This window comes from Cherax quadricarinatus, unplaced genomic scaffold, assembly GCF_038502225.1.
Source record: "Cherax quadricarinatus isolate ZL_2023a unplaced genomic scaffold, ASM3850222v1 Contig211, whole genome shotgun sequence".
Classification (NCBI taxonomy): Eukaryota; Metazoa; Arthropoda; class Malacostraca; order Decapoda; family Parastacidae; genus Cherax; species Cherax quadricarinatus.
The window spans coordinates 186279-205000 of NW_027195237.1; the positions used below are offsets into that span (position 1 = coordinate 186279).

Consider the following 18722-nt stretch of genomic DNA (forward strand, 5'->3'; position numbering starts at 1 on the left):
TTGAATCATGTTGAATCAGTGATTGGCTCGGTTCTCAGTTTAACGAAAAGGTTTGTGAAGGACGTGTGTAGACGTGTATCTCCTCCTCTATTAATCATTCCAGGGTAAAAATGATGTACTGAAGGTAATTAACGGATCTTAGCCGAGTATCAATGAAGTTGCCTCTCAACTTCCTTGGATCAAACCTGATTACCCAGCCTGTCGTATTCCTCAAGCATTTTATGATCCTAGTGAACAATTTAACACACCGACCTTCTACCAACTTGGTAGAGTGACATCCCAAAAAGGTGAAGAAACACGTTTACCATAATTCATGCAATCGCTGATAATAATAATAATAATAATAATAATAATAATAATAATAATAATAATAATAATAATAATAATAATAAAATAAAAATAACAACATCATCATCAACAACAACAACAACAACAACAACAACAACAACAACAACAACAACAACAACAACAACAACAACAACAACAACAACAACAACAACAACAACAATAATAATAAGCATTATGATAACGTTTGGTATTGAGATGAAGGGCTGAGGATGCTGAAGATTAGCGATGCTGACTGAGGGTCTTCGTAACCCACTAAAGTTATATTGAATCTCCAATACGTTGTGTTTGGAGAAGTTACTACCCTATCTAACCACTAGTGTACTCACCTAATTGTGGTTTGCAGGGGTCGATTCATAGCTCCTGGCCTCGTGTGTGTGCGTGCGTGTGTGTTATTCACCTAAATTTGTTCATCAAGAAGTGTTTACGGGGGTTAAGACTCAGTTCCTGGCCCCGCCTTTTAGACGGGCCTCTTGGGTCTAATCATATCTACTCTTGAAGATACGTTTTGATATTCCCTCACAACTGCCTCATCCAAGTCATTGTTGGTCCTCTTAATTCAAACAGTTTGTCCCTATCTGCCTTCATTTCTCCTTAAGATTTTGATTATCGTAATTATATCTCTCTTTACAACTTCACTCGCCCATCCTATTCTTTACCTTCACTTTGTCTAGATTGATCTCTAACAGCTAATTGTTTAGGCAGTGCTACAGTTTACTGATGTCTCCCTGGAGAGTAACGTTCATTACTTTTCTTAATATCCCTTTCATTAATCTTACATTGTCGGTAAGCAGTCACACACAAATGAGTAGTTTCAAATTTAGGTTGGATAAGTACATGAGTGGGAGGGGTTGGATTTGAGTGGGACTTGCACATCGGAGCTTGTTTCTTGGGTGGCATTGAAAATTGGGTTGGGCAAATGTTTTGTTAGTGGGATGAATTGTAAGGGACCTGCCTAGTATGGGCCAACGGGCCTTCTGCAGTGTTCCTCCTTTCTTATGTTCTTATGTTCTTATATCCTCTGGCAGTCTTAATACTGATACTTGAGGGACCCCCACTCGTTACTTTCTCCATCTTAATATCCTATCCCATACTGCTACTCTGCCTTTTGTTATTCAGGCAGCCTTGGCCTAGTGGAGCACTGTGCCCTATAACCCTGCCTCTCTCTCTACTTTCACCACTAATCTCTGGTGTGGTACTGTATCAAATTCATTCTTGCAGTCCAAGAAGATGCAAGCCACCCAACCCGGTCTTTCTTGTTTCATCTCTGTGACTGTCAGCTACAACAAATATCCATGCTGATATTCTACACTGAAACTTCAAAACTGTCCAATATACTTTTTTTTACTCCCTCTTTGATTTTTTTTACAGTATTCATATTAGAGGTACTGATCTGTAATTCAGTTCCTCTTCTCTGTCACCTTTTTTTTTTTTCAATATATAAGAATCACATTTCTCTTTATCCATTTTTTTGTCATGTGCCCTGACTGGAGAGTGTGGCTGATGGTGTTTACTGTTGGGTCACATTGGTTCTGCTCCTTCCTTCAGCATCCATAGAGATATATCATCTGGTACCATTGTTTTGTCTACATCAAGGTCGCCATCACTACTCCTGCCCCCGCAGAACAAAAATGGAGAATTAAAACCAACCCTGCAAAATCCAAAATCACCTACTTCAACTACAGGAAACGCGAACCACCCCCTCCAGTAACACTCAGGATAGCTGATACCCACACTAACATCCCTGTCTCACGGACAACCAACGTCCTAGGAGTACTTCTAGACCAAAACATGCGAATACACTTACACATTAACCAGAAGCAAGCCATTGCATTCAAGGCCCTATCGGGGCTATTCAAGCTAAGGCAAGCCTCCATACAAACGAAACTACACCTATACAAAACCCTCATTCGTCCACTAATAACTTACTGCCCACTAGCCCTCTCCCTAGCAGCTGTGACAAACCAACGTATATTACAACGCAGCCAGAACAAAGCCTTACGCTGGGTGTTCAACACCTGCTGGGATGAATTCATCACAAGTGAGTCCATCCACGCCCGTGCAAACATCCCTGCACTAAACGTGTACTGGAAATTGTTTAGCGACAAACAAATAGACAGACTAGAGACCAGACATGACTACTGGACCTCATACTTAGATGACGAACTACGCAGACCTGCACACACACACAACCTCTTCTACCCTCTACTAGCACCTGACCCAATTCCTATATACAAATAACCTTGCTAAAATCTTGAATCACTAACCTGTAACTCACAGGTATGGACCTTTAATATCGCCCTTGTACCTGCGATCACGCTTTGTCGCCCCCTCCCCTCCAGTCCCCAAGTTGCGCACGACCTCCTGGATTGCCATCAGCTCAGCTACTGGGCTAAGCCCTGGTTCTTTCCCTCTTACAAAAACCCTTCCTCTAACCAACCTATTCTTCCTCTATCCACACTTCCCATCTCACCCCGCAGCTACCAGCCTCACCACTACCCTCTGCCCCACCTTTACCCCAGTTTCACTACTACCATACCCCAACTACTACCACCACCTTCACCACTACCATACCACCACGTTCACCACTACCATACCACTACCTTCACCATCACCATGCCACTAACTTCACCACTACCATACCACCACCTTCACCACTACCATACCACCACCTTCACCACTACCATACCACCACCTTCACCACTACCATACCACCACCTTTACTACTGCCATACCACCACCTTCACCGCTACCATACCACCACCTTCACCATTCCCACCACTTCCACCACAACAATTAACCCTAGTAATGCCCTCATCTCTTGCAGAATGCGGAGACACTCCTCAGTACCTGGGTGCTGGCAACAGCAGCGGGCACCTAGCCTTCCCTGAGGCGAACTGGGAGGCACACAGTGGTACTTGGCAGCCCTACCAATTCTACCCTACTGCGGTCAAGTGCACCTGGGTGCTCAAGGCGCCGCCCGCACACGTTTTGACCGCTGGATTCCTTTTCTTTGACACCGAACAAGACTACGATTACCTTACAGTGAGTACCAGTGTTGTATTCCCAAGCCAACGCCGTCTAGAGACAGGGACCCTCTCCTTCAGAGGCTCGTCAGACAGCAGTGTCCCAGGATGGTGGTGGTGTTAAGTACTGATAATAACCATGTTGTTTGGTGGTGGGTATTGAATCGTTAAGAAAGCGCTTAACGCTTGACCCAAAGTTATCGAAGGAGCAGAGAAAAGGATTATTTCTGCAGACCCTGCAAGCAGACAGCCCCTCCTAAAGACCACGAACAGTCCAACTCAGACAGCCCCATTGTGGAGAAAATAGCCTGGATAATGCTGGCGTCTCCTTAGAGATTCGAATCATTTAAACGTATATACGGTAATTTACCCCATCCAGATCCTCATGGAACCGGTGGGGATCGAACCCATGGTAGGTAAGTCCAAAAACTCTCGGGTTAGTGCGTTAACCACTGGGCCAGCTGGCTCTAATAGGATTCCTCTTGCTAAGTATATTTCTATACACCATAGAAAGGCTAGCATAGGCCATCACTGCAACCACAAATGCAGGTTCTTACAGACGAATCTGTAATTAGTTTGAAATTGTGTTATTGCTATTATGTGATTTTAATTGATAAATATACCATAAAAACATACTTTCGATTACTATAGTGCTAAACAGCTGATTATACTAGACGTCAGTAAATCCAAAATATTCTAGAACCCCCCAAAAAATAAAATATCAAAATATCTGAATATTCCATTACTCAAATATATGTTTTACATGAATTTAGGTCGGAAGAGCCTCGTTCCTGAAGTCGAGAACTTAACGACCAATGAATTACACAGCTTCAGTGTTGACTGCGGTACGTTACAAGTGATTAGCTCAGTATATGTTAGACATAAAATATATGTCAATAAACATTATTGTATACATTATTGAATACATTAATGGTATATTATAAAGTAACCCGAAACAAAGATGTTTCGGTCCGATTTGGACCATTTACTCACGAAATCGTAATGACACGATTGCAAACAAACCATACCACAGGTGGGGATAGAACCCGCGGTCAGAGAGTCTCAAAACTCCAGACCGTAGCGTTAGCCACTGGCTAACGCGACGGTCTGGAGTTTCGAGACTCTCTGACCGCGGGTTCTCTCCCCGCCCGTGGTATGGTTTGGACCATTTACGTAGTCACATTAACAGAAAAGAGTGAGGGAGCCGGTATATATAGTATCAAATACATTAATGGTATACAGTATCGAATATGACAAATGCGCAAAATCTGGGTAACTTTGAGCCTCATTTTTGTCCAGTGATAGAAAGAATATAAGAGTGTTGCTTCCTCTCACGTGCAACAGTAGAGGCCGGGGAAGACAAGTCAGTGATACAACCCATGGTGGACACAGGTCAGTGCCCGGCACGAAGACTTCACTACCAATTTATTACACAGGATCTGAGGAACATTGCAACAAGGGGTGGACTGACACAACTGTAACACTCACACACACACACATACACAGAGAGGATACCTGCAGGATATGATAAAAGTAACAGAGCGAGGGAAGGTGGTGGGGAGGAAGGATCAGGCAGGTGATAGGATGGACGTGTTGGTGAGACCCTGGAGCGTTAACCTGTCCAGTGCGTCTGAGGGAAGGGAAGTGCCAGGGAGGAGGGAGGAGGCAAGGAAGAGGTATGAAGGCAGGGAAGGAGAGGGGAGGCAAAAAAAAGGGGAAACGTGGCAAGGAAAGGAGAAGGAGGTGCTAAGGAAGGGAGAGATAGATAGATAGATAGATAGATAGATAGATAGATAGAGAAAGAAAGAGAGAGAGAGAGAGAGAGAGAGAGAGAGAGAGAGAGAGAGAGAGAGAGAGAGAGAGAGAGAGAGAGAGAGAGAGAGAGAGAGAGAGAGAGAGAGAGGGAGAGAGAGAGAGAGAGAGAGATAGTTGAAATATAACTTCAGAATATCTCTGGACAATCACGTGATAAATCTTACAAGTCAGGCAGCCATGAAGCTAATGGCTCTCAGGAATACCTCGCACCTGGTCGACACTAGAGCCAGAAGTGCACTCACACTTTGAGTATGCATCACTGCGTTGGATTGCCTGTTCTTTACCGTCCCTCCTCCTTCCCTCCGTCTCTTCTACACCCTCTAGACAGAATAGAGAACCTGACTGGAACCTGCTTGGAACCTGCCTGGAACCTGCGTGTAATTATTTGTCGTTTCAGCAAAGCCTTTAATACCGGAGAGGTGTAAGTGGCTCTACTGTTAGGTAGAAGGATAATGTTATTTTAGTATTACACTTGATTTCACTTTGCAGACAGAGAGAAGACAGCATCTATACCACAAGACGGACAGCAAACAGCAGCTACACTCTGGCTGCACCCTTTAGACCATCATTTCCTCTGAGATAATTCATTCCTAGAATAACTTGTTCGTCCAGGATAAAAGCATTTATGATAAAAAATCAACTGACTAAATGAAATCTCTGGCCCACAGATTCCTCCATAGTTATCCTGTTTCCTATTTAAATGCTTAATAACAAAAAAATAACAAAGGTAATGTTAAAGACGGCTTTCATATGAGCCGAGTGAGCCGAGTTAGGTAACACCTCTTAGTTCGTAAAGAGAGATAGGAACCCTTAACCTAATTTCTGTAAAAAATTGCTGTATAAAAAGAGAGGACGAGATTAAGAGATTGAGAGTGACTTTGAAAGTTAACTCGCTTCACACTACGAGGGGAAAATTTTTATTGGTACACTAATAAGAGAAATGTTTTGTCATGTTTATAATATTTTTGAGAGGCTTACAAGGTACACGCCAGATGCTGGAGAGAGAGAGAGTGCAGTAGTAAGGATGAATGGGAGGATGTTGGCACCTGGAGAAGAAGTTGATATCCTTGGGGTGAAATTTGACTCCAAACTAACCATGAAGAACCATGTTGTAAATCTTGCAAACAAGGCAGCCAGGAAGCTTACAGCACTTCGCCGTATCTCGCATCTGCTTGACAGTAGGGGTTGCAAGATACTGTACGAGGCACAAGTACGCTCACACCTTGAGTATGCTCCACTTTCTTGGTTTGCCTGTCCCCCCTCTCATCTGCGACTGCTTGACAGAGTAGAGAACAGAGCAAGACGTCTCATCTCTCGCCTGGACCCATCCTGGATGGATCTGTCATTTCAGCAGAGCCTTCAACATAGGAGGGATGTGGGTGGCCTTACTGTTATGTACAAGGCCAATATTGTCAAAATACCACACTTGGATCCACTTCGAGGACAGCGCGAAACAAGCTTTTATGCCACAAGACGGGCAGAAAGCAGCAACTTCACTCTGGCTGTACCCTTCTCCAGAACATCACTCCATCTGAGATCATACATACCCAGGATGACTCGAGTATGGAACACATTCGTTCAGCATAATGATGTCAACGAGATAACGTCAGTTGATCAAATGAAAATGCTGGCCCACAGATGGCTCCAACTTCATCCTGTTCCCTACTTGTATGTCTCATAACAATAAAAATGCTTTCAAATGAGCTGATGTAGGTAACAGCTCTTAGCTTGTCAATAAAGTTAGGAATCCTTAACCTGTAAATAGCTTGTCAATAAAGCTAGGGATCCTTAACCTTGTCAAACCATGTGTAAAAAAAAAAAAAAAAAAAAAAAAAAAAAAAAAAAAAAAAAAAAAAAAAAAAAAGAAAGAGAGAGAAGGATAGAGAATAGCTTGTCAATAAAGCTAGGGATCCTTAACCTAACCTTGTCAAACCCTGTGTAAATTGAGAGAGAGAGAGAGAGAGAGAGAGAGAGAGAGAGAGAGAGAGAGAGAGAGAGAGAGAGATCATTTCACTAGTCATCTGTTCAACAAAGGCCTATACACCATCACCACGCACTCACCTATTAATGTCTGTTACAAAGATAAACATCTGTGAAGAGAGGGGGAATAAAAGTCGCCACGAATAATAAGACATTCTGAACACTATAAATATACGGAACACCGAGTGAGTTTCTGACTGGTGGATCCAGGGCAGTGCTGGAAGCGTTCACAAAACACTCACACGAGAGTGTGGGTGTTGGGTAAGTTATGGGTGCGAGACTACGACAGATATACCCATGGGAAGGTAGATAGGTGACAGGGAGGAAGGTGTGTCTGTGAAGGATGCCACCCAGGGAAGGTTAGTGAGTGCCACTGACTCGTGGAGTGATGGATGACTGGCACTGCCGGTAAGGTGTGTCTCAGTACCTGAAGGCGTGGAAAGAGAGAGAGAGAGAGAGAGAGAGAGTTTCAGTAGGATTGTATTTTGTGTATTAATTAGTAGAGAGTAGTAATAATAGTAGCAGTAATAGTAGTAGTAGTAGTAGTAATAGTAGTAGTATTTGTAGTAGTAGTAGTAGTAGTAGTAGTAGTGGTAGTAGTAGTAGTAGTAATAGTAGTAGTAGTAGTAGTGGTAGTAGTAGCAGTAGTAGCTGTGGTAGTAGTTGTAGTAGTATAATTATTACTACTAATACTATTATTATTATTATTATTATTGTAATTATTATTTTAAATGGAGAAGCGGTAGTTTTAGGAGTGAAACAGAACACTGGAAATGGGACGGTAGTAAGGAAGTACCCACAGAAAGAGATGATCGCTCCAATTCCTTGGATCACGAGATCTTCACTGGCATTCATGCACTCCAGCGAAGTGCAGAGATACAGGAGTTGTTTGTGTAAACCTGACCAGAACGACTTGATCACGACTACATGATAGGAATAAATTGAATGGAACTTCTTTAGACTTAACTGGTACGACTTGACCAGAACGACTTGGTCAAAACGACTTCAGAGCAATTTGGTATGAAATCTCACTCCAAGATGAACATTCTGAAGGTGAGAGGAACACATACACACACGCAGGAGGGTCAGGGGAGACATGATAACGATATACAAAATACTGAGTGGAATAGATAAGGTGGACAGAGACAGGATGTTCCAGAGATGGGACACAGAAACAAGGGGTCACAATTGGAAGCTGAAGACTCAGATGAGTCAAAGGGATGTTAGGAAGTATTTCTTCAGTCATAGAGTTGTCAGGCAGTGGAATGTCCTAGAAAGTGACGTAGTGGAGGCGTGAACCACACATAGTTTTAAGACGAGGTTTGATAAAGCTCAGGGAACAGGGAGAGAGAGGATCTAGTAGCAATCAGTGAAGAGGCGGGGCGAGGAGCTATGACTCTATCCCTGCAACCACAAATAGGTGAATACAAATAGGTGATTATACACACGCACACACACACACACACAAGAGGATTCTGAAGCAACAGCCATGACTAAGGGGATCATCAATTTACCAGCAGGTGTACCTTGACCACGACAGAACATGAGAACGACAGAATCTGAGAGGATACATAGACGTAAGGGGCAGGAAAAAGAGTCAAGGATAAAGACAGGCAGAGAAGCCCAGACTCGGGAGGACTAGCAAACATGACCTCCCTCAGAACCACCCACAGAGCACCCTCTATCCTGACAACCGCATCACAGCCAAACAAGTTAACCCAAAACAACCCAACACCCCATCACAAACTCCACTTTCGACAACAGCCTCCCATAGTATCCTGCCAAGTCTCCCACTCCCCCAGCTCCAACAAAGCCCCCAGAACATGGTATTGTAAAAGAAGCTGAAGGTATGATACACCAACATGGACAGAATAAATGTGAGGAGTGGCATGAAAGAATCATAGAGGCATCCCCAGACATCATAGCACTCACAGAAACAAAGCAAATGGGGATGATAACAGATGTAATCTTTCCATTCAGATATCAGATCCTAAGGAAAAAAATAAGAGAAATGAGGGAGAGGAGGAGTTGCACCGCTCATCAAAAAACCATTGGAGTTTTGAGGAGATAAAGGGAGATAAAGGAAAGCAAGGGACTACATAGCAGGAACACTTCAGAACGGGGATCCCAAGGTGGTGATTGCAGTGATGTAAAACCCACCACAGAACAGCAGGAGACCAAGACAAGAGTATGATGAGAAAAACAGAACAATGGAAAGCACACTAGCTGAGGTGGCCAGAAGGGCCCATATCTATAGGACAAAGTTACTAGTGAATCTCCTTGTGATTTCAAACACAAGGAGATTCACTGGGAAAATCTGGAGTAATGTGGGAGACCAGAAACATGGAGGGCCGAGATAATGGGGATGGTACTAGAAAACCTCATACATCAACATGTTAGGGACACTACCAGAGAGAAAGAGGAGAGGAGAGGATGAACGAGCAAGGCTGGGCCTCTTATTCACCTTGAGTAGTTCAGACATTGGGGACATCACATATAAAAGGTCCCTCGGAGATAGTGATCATATGGTCCTGAGTTTCGAATACATTGTAGAATTAAAAGTGGAGAATGAAACAGCATTTGTAGGATGGGAGAAGTCAAACTAGAGCACAAGAAATTACCAAAAATTATGAGAAGAGCTCAACACGAGATTTAAGGAAGTATTTTCAGCAGAGGCAGAAAAGACTCCAGCAAACCGGAATGGTAGTGTACACCAACAAGTGCTGGACACACTATGCACAACCGAGGAGGAGGAGGTTAGGAGGCTGCTAAGTGAGCTAGATATCTCAAAGATAGTGAGACCAGATATCTCTCCGTGGGTCCTGAGAGACCAGAGGCACTGTGTGTGCCACTAACAACTATCTTCAGCATGTCTATCGAAGCTGGGCAACTACCTAAGGTGTGGAAGGCAGCAAATGTAGTCCCAATCTTTAAGAAAGGAGACAGGCAGGTATCATTAAACTGCATACCACTGTCACTGACATGTGAAGTATGCTAAATCATGGAGAAGCTTATCAGGAGAAGAGTTGTGGAGCATTAAATTGTAATGAGCTTATACACGATAACCAGTGTATTAAACCTACTGAAGTTATAGAAGGTAACAGAAGTAAGGCAGGAGAGGGGTGGGTAGACTGCATTTTCCTGGATTGTAAGAAGGCTTTCGACATAGTTCCGCGCAAGATATTAGTGCTAAAGTTGGAGGAGCAGGCAAGAATAACAAGAAAGGAACTGCAATGGATCAGAAAATACCTGACAAGACGGAAACAACGAACGATGATGCGTGATGAGGTGTCAGAGTGGGCGCATGTGACGAGCAGGATTCCACAAGGGACAGTCCTAGGACCGGTGCTGTTTCTGGAATATATAAATGATATGATATGATGGAAGGGACAGATTCAGATGTGTCCCTGTATGCAGACGATCTGAGGATAGGAGAGACAGAGGATTTAATGACAATGACATATAAAATACTGAGAAGAATTGACAAGGTGGATAGGGACAGAATGATCCAGAGATAGGACACAGCAACAAGAGGTCACAACTGGAAGCTGAAAGCTCAGATAAGTCACAGGGATGGTAGCAAGTATTTCTTCCGCCTAAGAGTTGTTAGGAAGTGGAGTAATCTGGAGAGTGTGGAGGCAGGATCCATATATAGCTTTAAGAAGAGGTACAATAAAGCTTTTGGTGCAGGGAAAGAGTGGACCTAGTAGCGACCAGCGAAGAGGCTGGGCCAGGAGCGGTGGCTCGAATCCCTGCAACCACAAATAGGTGAGTACAAACAGGTAAGTACACACACGGTACCAGTAACTGTCGACTATTCGTCACCCTAATTCCCCTGCCCGTCCCAGCTCCCCTACCCTCTGGCGGTCCCCCTCCCCTCTTCCATCCCCTGCCCTCCCTTACCCTCCTCTCTTCTACTCACTGGTTCTCCCCGTACCCTCCTCTTCCCTCGCCCCTCTTCCCCGGCACTCCCATGCTCTCCCCTGCCCACCCCTGCCCCCCTCCTCCCTCCCATGCCCTTCCTTGCCCCGAATCCAATAATTGCCTTTATGACGTCATTGACTGCGTCACTGTTGACATGCCGGGTTGACTGTTCCTGAAATTACTTTAAAAATTAATTGTAGTAATTCGAGAGAGAGAGAGAGAGAGAGAGAGAGAAACATATAACAACTGACTATCCGCTGAGACGATTCACTTCCTTCTGGATTCACGACTATCTAGATGTCTGAGACAAGGATAGTAAAGCAGAAGACTCTCGTGCCATCCTCCACTCCCTCCAGCCGTTGCTGGAAAGAAATGAGGGAGAAAAATATTCGATGCCACACTGAGGGAAAAAAAAACCTGATATTTTATAAGAGGAACTTACGACAACGTTTCGGTCTCACTTGGACCATTTACGAAGCTCCTCTCTGCCCTGTGCGGGTTACAGTATTTATCTCTCTTATATAAACCAGGTTTTTTTTCTCTTCATTATAGTGATATGGTGTTAATTTCTACAGCATATTGAAGGAGGTGTGGTTACTTATTGGGCAAGTTATTAGACGTCTGTAGTTGTGAAAGTGTTCAGCTCCATGGAGTTGAACTCTTCTCCAGGCTGAGGGACTGACCACCTTGTTCCAGACCATGGAGTTGAACTCTTCTCCATGCTGAGGGACTGACCATCTTGTTCCAGACCATGGAGTTGAACTCTTCTCCATGCTGAGGGACTGACCACCTTGTTCCAGACCATGGAGTTGAACTCTTCTCCATGCTGAGGGACTGACCACCTTGTTCCAGACCATGGAGTTGAACTCTTCTCCATGCTGAGGGACTGACCACCTTGTTCCAGACCATGGAGTTGAACTCTTCTCCATGCTGAGGGACTGACCATCTTGTTCCAGACCATGGAGTTGAACTCTTCTCCATGCTGAGGGACTGACCACCTTGTTCCAGACCATGGATTTGAACTCTTCTCCATGCTGAGGGACTGACCATCTTGTTCCAGACCATGGAGTTGAACTCTTCTCCATGCTGAGGGACTGACCACCTTGTTCCAGACCATGGATTTGAACTCTTCTCCATGCTGAGGGACTAACCACCTTGTTCCAGACCATGGAGTTGAACTCTTCTCCATGCTGAGGGACTGACCACCTTGTTCCAGTACATGGAGTTGAACTCTTCTCCAGGCTGAGGGACTGACCACCTTGTTCCAGACCATGGAGTCGAACTCTTCTCCAGGCTGAGGGACTGGCCACCTTGTTCCAGACCATGGAGTTGAACTCTTCTCCAGGCTGAGGGACTGACTACCTTGTTCCAGACCATGGAGCTGAACTCTTTTCCAGGCTGAGGGACTAACCACCTTGTTCCAGACCATGGAGTTGAACTCTTCTCTGTGGTGAGGGACTGACCACCTTGTTCCAGACCATGGAGCTGAACTCTTCTCCAGGCTGAGGGACTGACCACCTTGTTCCAGACCATGGAGCTGAACTCTTCTCCAGGCTGAGGGACTGACCACCTTGTTCCAGACCATGGAGCTGAACTCTTCTCCATGCTGAGGGACTGACCACCTTGTTCCAGACCATGGAGCTGAACTCTTCTCCAGGCTAAGGGACTGACCACCTTGTTCCAGACCATGGAGCTGAACTCTTCTCCAGGCTGAGGGACTGACCACCTTGTTCCAGACCATGGAGCTGAACTCTTCTCCAGGGTGAGGGACTGACCACCTTGTTCCAGACCATGGAGTTGAACTCTTCTCCAGGCTGAGGGACTGACCACCTTGTTCCAGAACATGGAATTAAACTCTTCTCCAGGCTGAGGGACTGACCACCTTGTTCCAGACCATGGAGTTGAACTCTTCTCCAGGCTGAGGGACTGACCACCTTGTTCCAGACCATGGAGTTGAACTCTTATTAAGGCTGAGGGACTGACCACCTTGTTCCAGACCATGGAGTTGAACTCTTCTCCATGCTGAGGGACTGACCACCTTGTTCCAGACCATGGAATTAAACTCTTCTCCAGGCTGAGGGACTGACCACCTTGTTCCAGACCATGGAGTTGAACTCTTCTCCATGCTGAGGGACTGACCACCTTGTTCCAGACCATGGAACAACCTTGTTCCAGACCATGGAGCTGAACTCTTCTCCAGGCTGAGGGACTGACCACCTTGTCTTCTCCATGCTGAGGGACTGACCACCTTGTTCCAGACCATGGAATTAAACTCTTCTCCAGGCTGAGGGACTGACCACCTTGTTCCAGACCATGGAATTAAACTCTTCTCCATGCTGAGGGACTGACTACCTCAAATACTTTTTATCCAAGGTCGATAGACTGATAACATCGTATTTACTTCACTACTTCTATTCCCTCTGTATTTGACTGAAGAAGACTACTGTGTAGGCGAAACGTTACAACAATAAATACACCCAGCTGTTGCACACGTGTCTTAATGTTGAATTTGTCGGTATTTTATGCCGTTTTTAACATAACAACTACCACCAGTATTACCACTACTACCACTACTACCACTATTACCACTACTACCACAGCTACCACTACTACCACTACTACCATTACTACCACTACAACCACAAATACCACCAGTCCTACCACTATTACCACACCTACCACTACTACCACTACAACCACAACTACCACCAGTACTACCACTATTACCACACCTACCACTACTACCACTACAACCACAACTACCACCAGTATTGCCATTACTACCACAGCTACCACTACTACCACTACAACCACAACTACCACCAATATTACCACTACTACCACTACTACCCCTGTTACCACTACTACTACACCTACCACTACTACCACAGCTACTACTACTACTACCACAGCTACCACTACTACCATTACTACCACTTCAACGACAACTACCACCAGTACTACCACTATTACCACACCTACCACTACTACTACAACAACCACAACTACCACCAGTACTACCATTACTACCACAGCTACCACTACTACCACTACTACCACTTCAACCACAACTACCACCAGTACTACCACTATTACCACACCTACCACTACTACCACTACAACCACAACTACCACTACTACCACAGCTACCACTACTACCACTACACCCACAACTACCACCAGTACTATCACTACTACCACAGCTACCACTACTACCACTACACCCACAACTACCACCAGTACTATCACTACTACCACAGCTATCACTACAACCACAACTACCACTACTACCACAGCTACCACTACTACCCCTACTACCACTACAACCACAACTACCACAACTACTATCACTACTACCACAGCTACCACTACAACCACAACTACCACCAGTACTACCATTACTACCATTACCACCACAACTACCACTACTACCACTACAACCACAACTACCACCACTACTATCACTACTACCACAGCTACCACTACTACCACTACAACCACAACTACCACCAGTACTACCATTACTACCACAGCTACCACTACTACCACTACAACCACAACTACCACCAGTACTATCACTTCTACCACAGCTACCATTACTACCACTACAACCACAACTACCACCAGTACTACCACTACTACCACAGCCACCAGTATTACCACTACAACCACAACTACCACCAGTACTACCACTACTACCACTACTACATTACAACCACAACTACCACAACTACCACTATCACAACTATCACAAATACAACCACAACTATCACCACCACAACCACACCTACCACTACTACCACAACTATTACCACTATAACCAAAACTACCACTGCAACCACAACTACCACCAGTACTACCACAACTGCTACTACAACCACAACTACCACTACTACCACAACTATCACTATTGCCACAACTATCACCACTACAACCAAAACTACCACTACTACCACAACTACAACTACTACCACAACTACCACTACTTCCACAACTGTCACCACTACTACTACAACTACCACCTCTACTACCTAAGCTACCACTACTATCATAAGTACCAGTACTACTGTCACCACCACTACTACTATCACTACTACCACAATTGCCGCTACTACCACTACTACCACAACTACCACCTCTACTACCACAACTAACACTATTACCACAACTATCACCACTACTACCAGAACTACCACCGCTACTACCAGAACTACCACTACTACCACAACTACCATTACTACTGCCACCACAACTACTATCACTACTAGTACGACTACTACCACAACTACCACTACTACCACAACTGCCACTACTACCACAACTACCACTACTACCACAACTACCACCACCACTACTACTACTGTCACCACCACTACCACTACTATCACTACTACTACTACCACAACTACCACCACTACTACCACAACTACCACTACCACCACCACTACCTCCACCTCTGTCACTAACAGCATTGCTAACATAGCTTGTCCTAATTTAGTTGCTGCAGCAACAACAGCCATTCATTGATTGCAGTTTGCCTCACCTTAGTGTCTAATTGAACCTAACGTTGGCAGAGTGTTTGTCCATCTGGTTCTTGAACCAATGTATTGTCTACGCGATTACAATTTCGGTCGTTGGTTTGTTGCATTCTGCTGTAATTCAGTTGGTTGAAGCTTTATAAACGTTCGTATTGCATCTCTTGTCTCGGAGTTTCATTCTGCTGTTTGAGTTACTGACTCTGTTGGTACTTTAAGCAGTTTGAGTGTTGAGAGAGAGAGAGAGAGAGAGAGACAGACAGACAGACAGAGAGAGAGAGAGAGAGAGAGAGAGAGAGAGAGAGAGAGAGAGAGAGAGAGAGAGAGAGAGAGAGAGAGAGAGAGAGAGAGAGAGAGAGAGAGAGAGAGAGAGACAGAGAGAGAGAGAGACAGACAGAGAGAGAGACAGACAGACAGACAGACAGAGACAGAGACAGAGACAGAGACAGAGACAGAGACAGAGACAGAGACAGAGACAGAGAGAGACAGAGAGAGAGAGAGAGAGAGAGAGAGAGAGAGAGAGAGAGAGAGAGAGAGAGAGAGAGAGAGAGAGAGAGAGAGAGAGAGAGAGAGAGAGGTAACTGGCCAGCCCTTTGCTCTGAGCTCGCCACCACCGACTGGAATGCTCTTCTCCAGGGGGATGTTGACAACCAAGTGAAAGCCTTCACTGGACACATCCTTAATCTGCAACAAGAACACATTCCTCACCGGCATTATGTGACAAAGCCTACAGATCAGCCTTGGTTTGGCTTTCGTTGTAGAGAGGCTGCTACTGCTAAGTACGAAGCATGGCAAAGGTATAAGAGACATCCTACCACCTATAACAGGAACTTGCACATGCAAGCCTGTAGGCATATGGGTGACGTTCAAAAGTGGGCCATTGCTAAATGGGAGGTGGACACTAAAAGAAAGTTAGCATCAGGTAGGGTAGGCTCCAAAACCTGGTTTTCCCTGGTCAAGGACAGACAAGGTTATCTGCCTGATGAACTTATTCCACTTCTAAATCGACAGGATGGGACCACCTCTACTAGTAGTCAAGAGAAGGCGGACCTCTTTGCTGAACACTTTGCTAACAAAATGCAAGTTCCTGATCCAGCAAGGGACCCTCCTGGGCTAGCTGCAAGAACTGTGTCAAAACTGTCAGTGGTGACAATAAGGCAGGAGGAGGTGCATTTCCTTCTTAAATCACTTGACCATGAAAAGGCTGTGGGCCCAGACAAGTTGAGCCCAAGATTGTTGAGAAGATGTGCAGACCAGCTAGCAGCACCTCTAACTCGCATCTTTCAGCACTGCCTAGTACAGTGTAAATGGCCCTCTCTATGGAAAGAGGCAAATGTAGTCCCTGTTCACAAAAAGAAGAGCAGAGCAGAAATCAGCAACTACAGACCAGTGTCACTCCTGTCAATCACTGGTAAGATCCTTGAGACAATAATCACTCACTACTTTGTGATCGTCAATATGGCTTCAGGAAAGGTTACTCTGCTGCTGATCTGTTGTTAAACCTCTCCACTAAGTGGCACCAGTCACTGGATGAATCCAAAGTCAGCTGTGTGGTAGCACTGGACATTGCTGGCGCTTTCGACCGGGTGTGGCACCAGGGCCTCTTAGCAAAACTTCAAGCACTGGGAATTGCAGGCTCTACGCTATGTCTCCTCAGTGATTACCTTCATGGTAGATCTCTAAGTGTAGTCCTCAATGGAACGGAATCAGCAAGACATCCTATTGGGGCAAGCGTTCCACAAGGAAGCGTGCTGGGTCCACTGTTATGGAATGTCTACTTCAACGACCTTCTTCATCTCATCCCAGAGTCACATGCATATGCAGACGACTGTACACTGACATTCACTTATCCAAGAGAAGAAATGCCAGCTGCTCTAAGCTACATCAATCACCTGCTGAGAGCTATATCAGCTTGGGGAAATAGATGGCAAGTAACATTTGCACCTGAGAAACCGCAAATGATGATCGTCTCTAGGCACCATGATGGTAATGCTGGTGCAGTAGTAAGGATGAATGGGAGGAGGTTGGCACCTGGAGAAGAAGTTGATATCCTTGGGGTGAAATTTGACTCCAAACTAACCATGAAGAACCATGTTGTAAATCTTGCAAACAAGGCAGCCAGGAAGCTTACAGCACTTCGCCGTATCTCGCATCTGCTTGACAGTAGGGGTTGCAAGATCCTGTACGAGGCACAAGTACGCTCACACCTTGAGTATGCTCCACTTTCTTGGTTTGCCTGCCCCCCCCCCCCTCTCATCTGCGACTGCTTGACAGAGTAGAGAACAGAGCAAGACGTCTCATCTCTCGCCTGGACCCATCCTGGATAGATCTGTCATTTCAGCAGAGCCTTCAACATAGGAGGGATGTGGGTGGCCTTACTGTTATGTACAAGGCCAATATTGTCAAAATACCACACTTGGATCCACTTCGAGGACAGCGTGAAACAAGCTTTTATGCCACAAGACGGGCAGAAAGCAGCAACTTCACTCTGGCTGTACCCTTCTCCAGAACATCACTCCATCTGAGATCATACATACCCAGGATGACTCGAGTATGGAACACATTCGTACAGCATAATGATGTCAACGAGATAAAGTCAATTGATCAAATGAAAATGCTGGCCCACAGATGGCTCCAACTTCATCCTGTTCCCTACTTGTATGTCTCATAACAATAAAAATGCTTTCAAATGAGCTGATGTAGGTAACAGCTCTTAGCTTGCCAATAAAGTTAGGAATTCTTAACCTGTAATATAGCTGTCAATAAAGCTAGGGATCCTTAACCTTGTCAAACCCTGTGTGTAAAAAAAAAAAAAAAAAAAAAAAAAAAAGAGAGAAAGGGAGAGAGAGAGCAATATTAAAGGTGTAGGCGATATAACTCTTACTCTCCACTCTTACTCTTCACTTTTTACTCTTCACTCTTTCCCTTCACTCTTAGCCTTCATTCATACCCTTCACTCTTACCCTTCACTCATACCCTTCACTCTTACCCTTCACTCATACCCTTCACTTTTATCCTTCATTCATGCCCTTCATTCATATCCTTCACTCTTACCCTTCACTCATGCCCTTCACTCATACCCTTCACTCTTACCCTT

The 18722-nt window shown here is 44.9% G+C and overlaps 1 long non-coding RNA gene across 2 annotated transcripts in view; it reads left to right on the forward strand.

Annotated features, from left to right (window-relative positions):
• Nucleotides 1-3427, forward strand: part of LOC138851261 (uncharacterized) — a 40997-nt gene extending 37570 nt beyond the window's left edge. For both annotated transcript variants that reach the window (XR_011391100.1, XR_011391099.1), the window contains exon 3: nucleotides 3173-3427. This is a non-coding gene — a long non-coding RNA (uncharacterized lncRNA). The remainder of the gene's footprint in view (nucleotides 1-3172) is intronic.
• Nucleotides 3428-18722: the final 15295 nt, after the last annotated feature.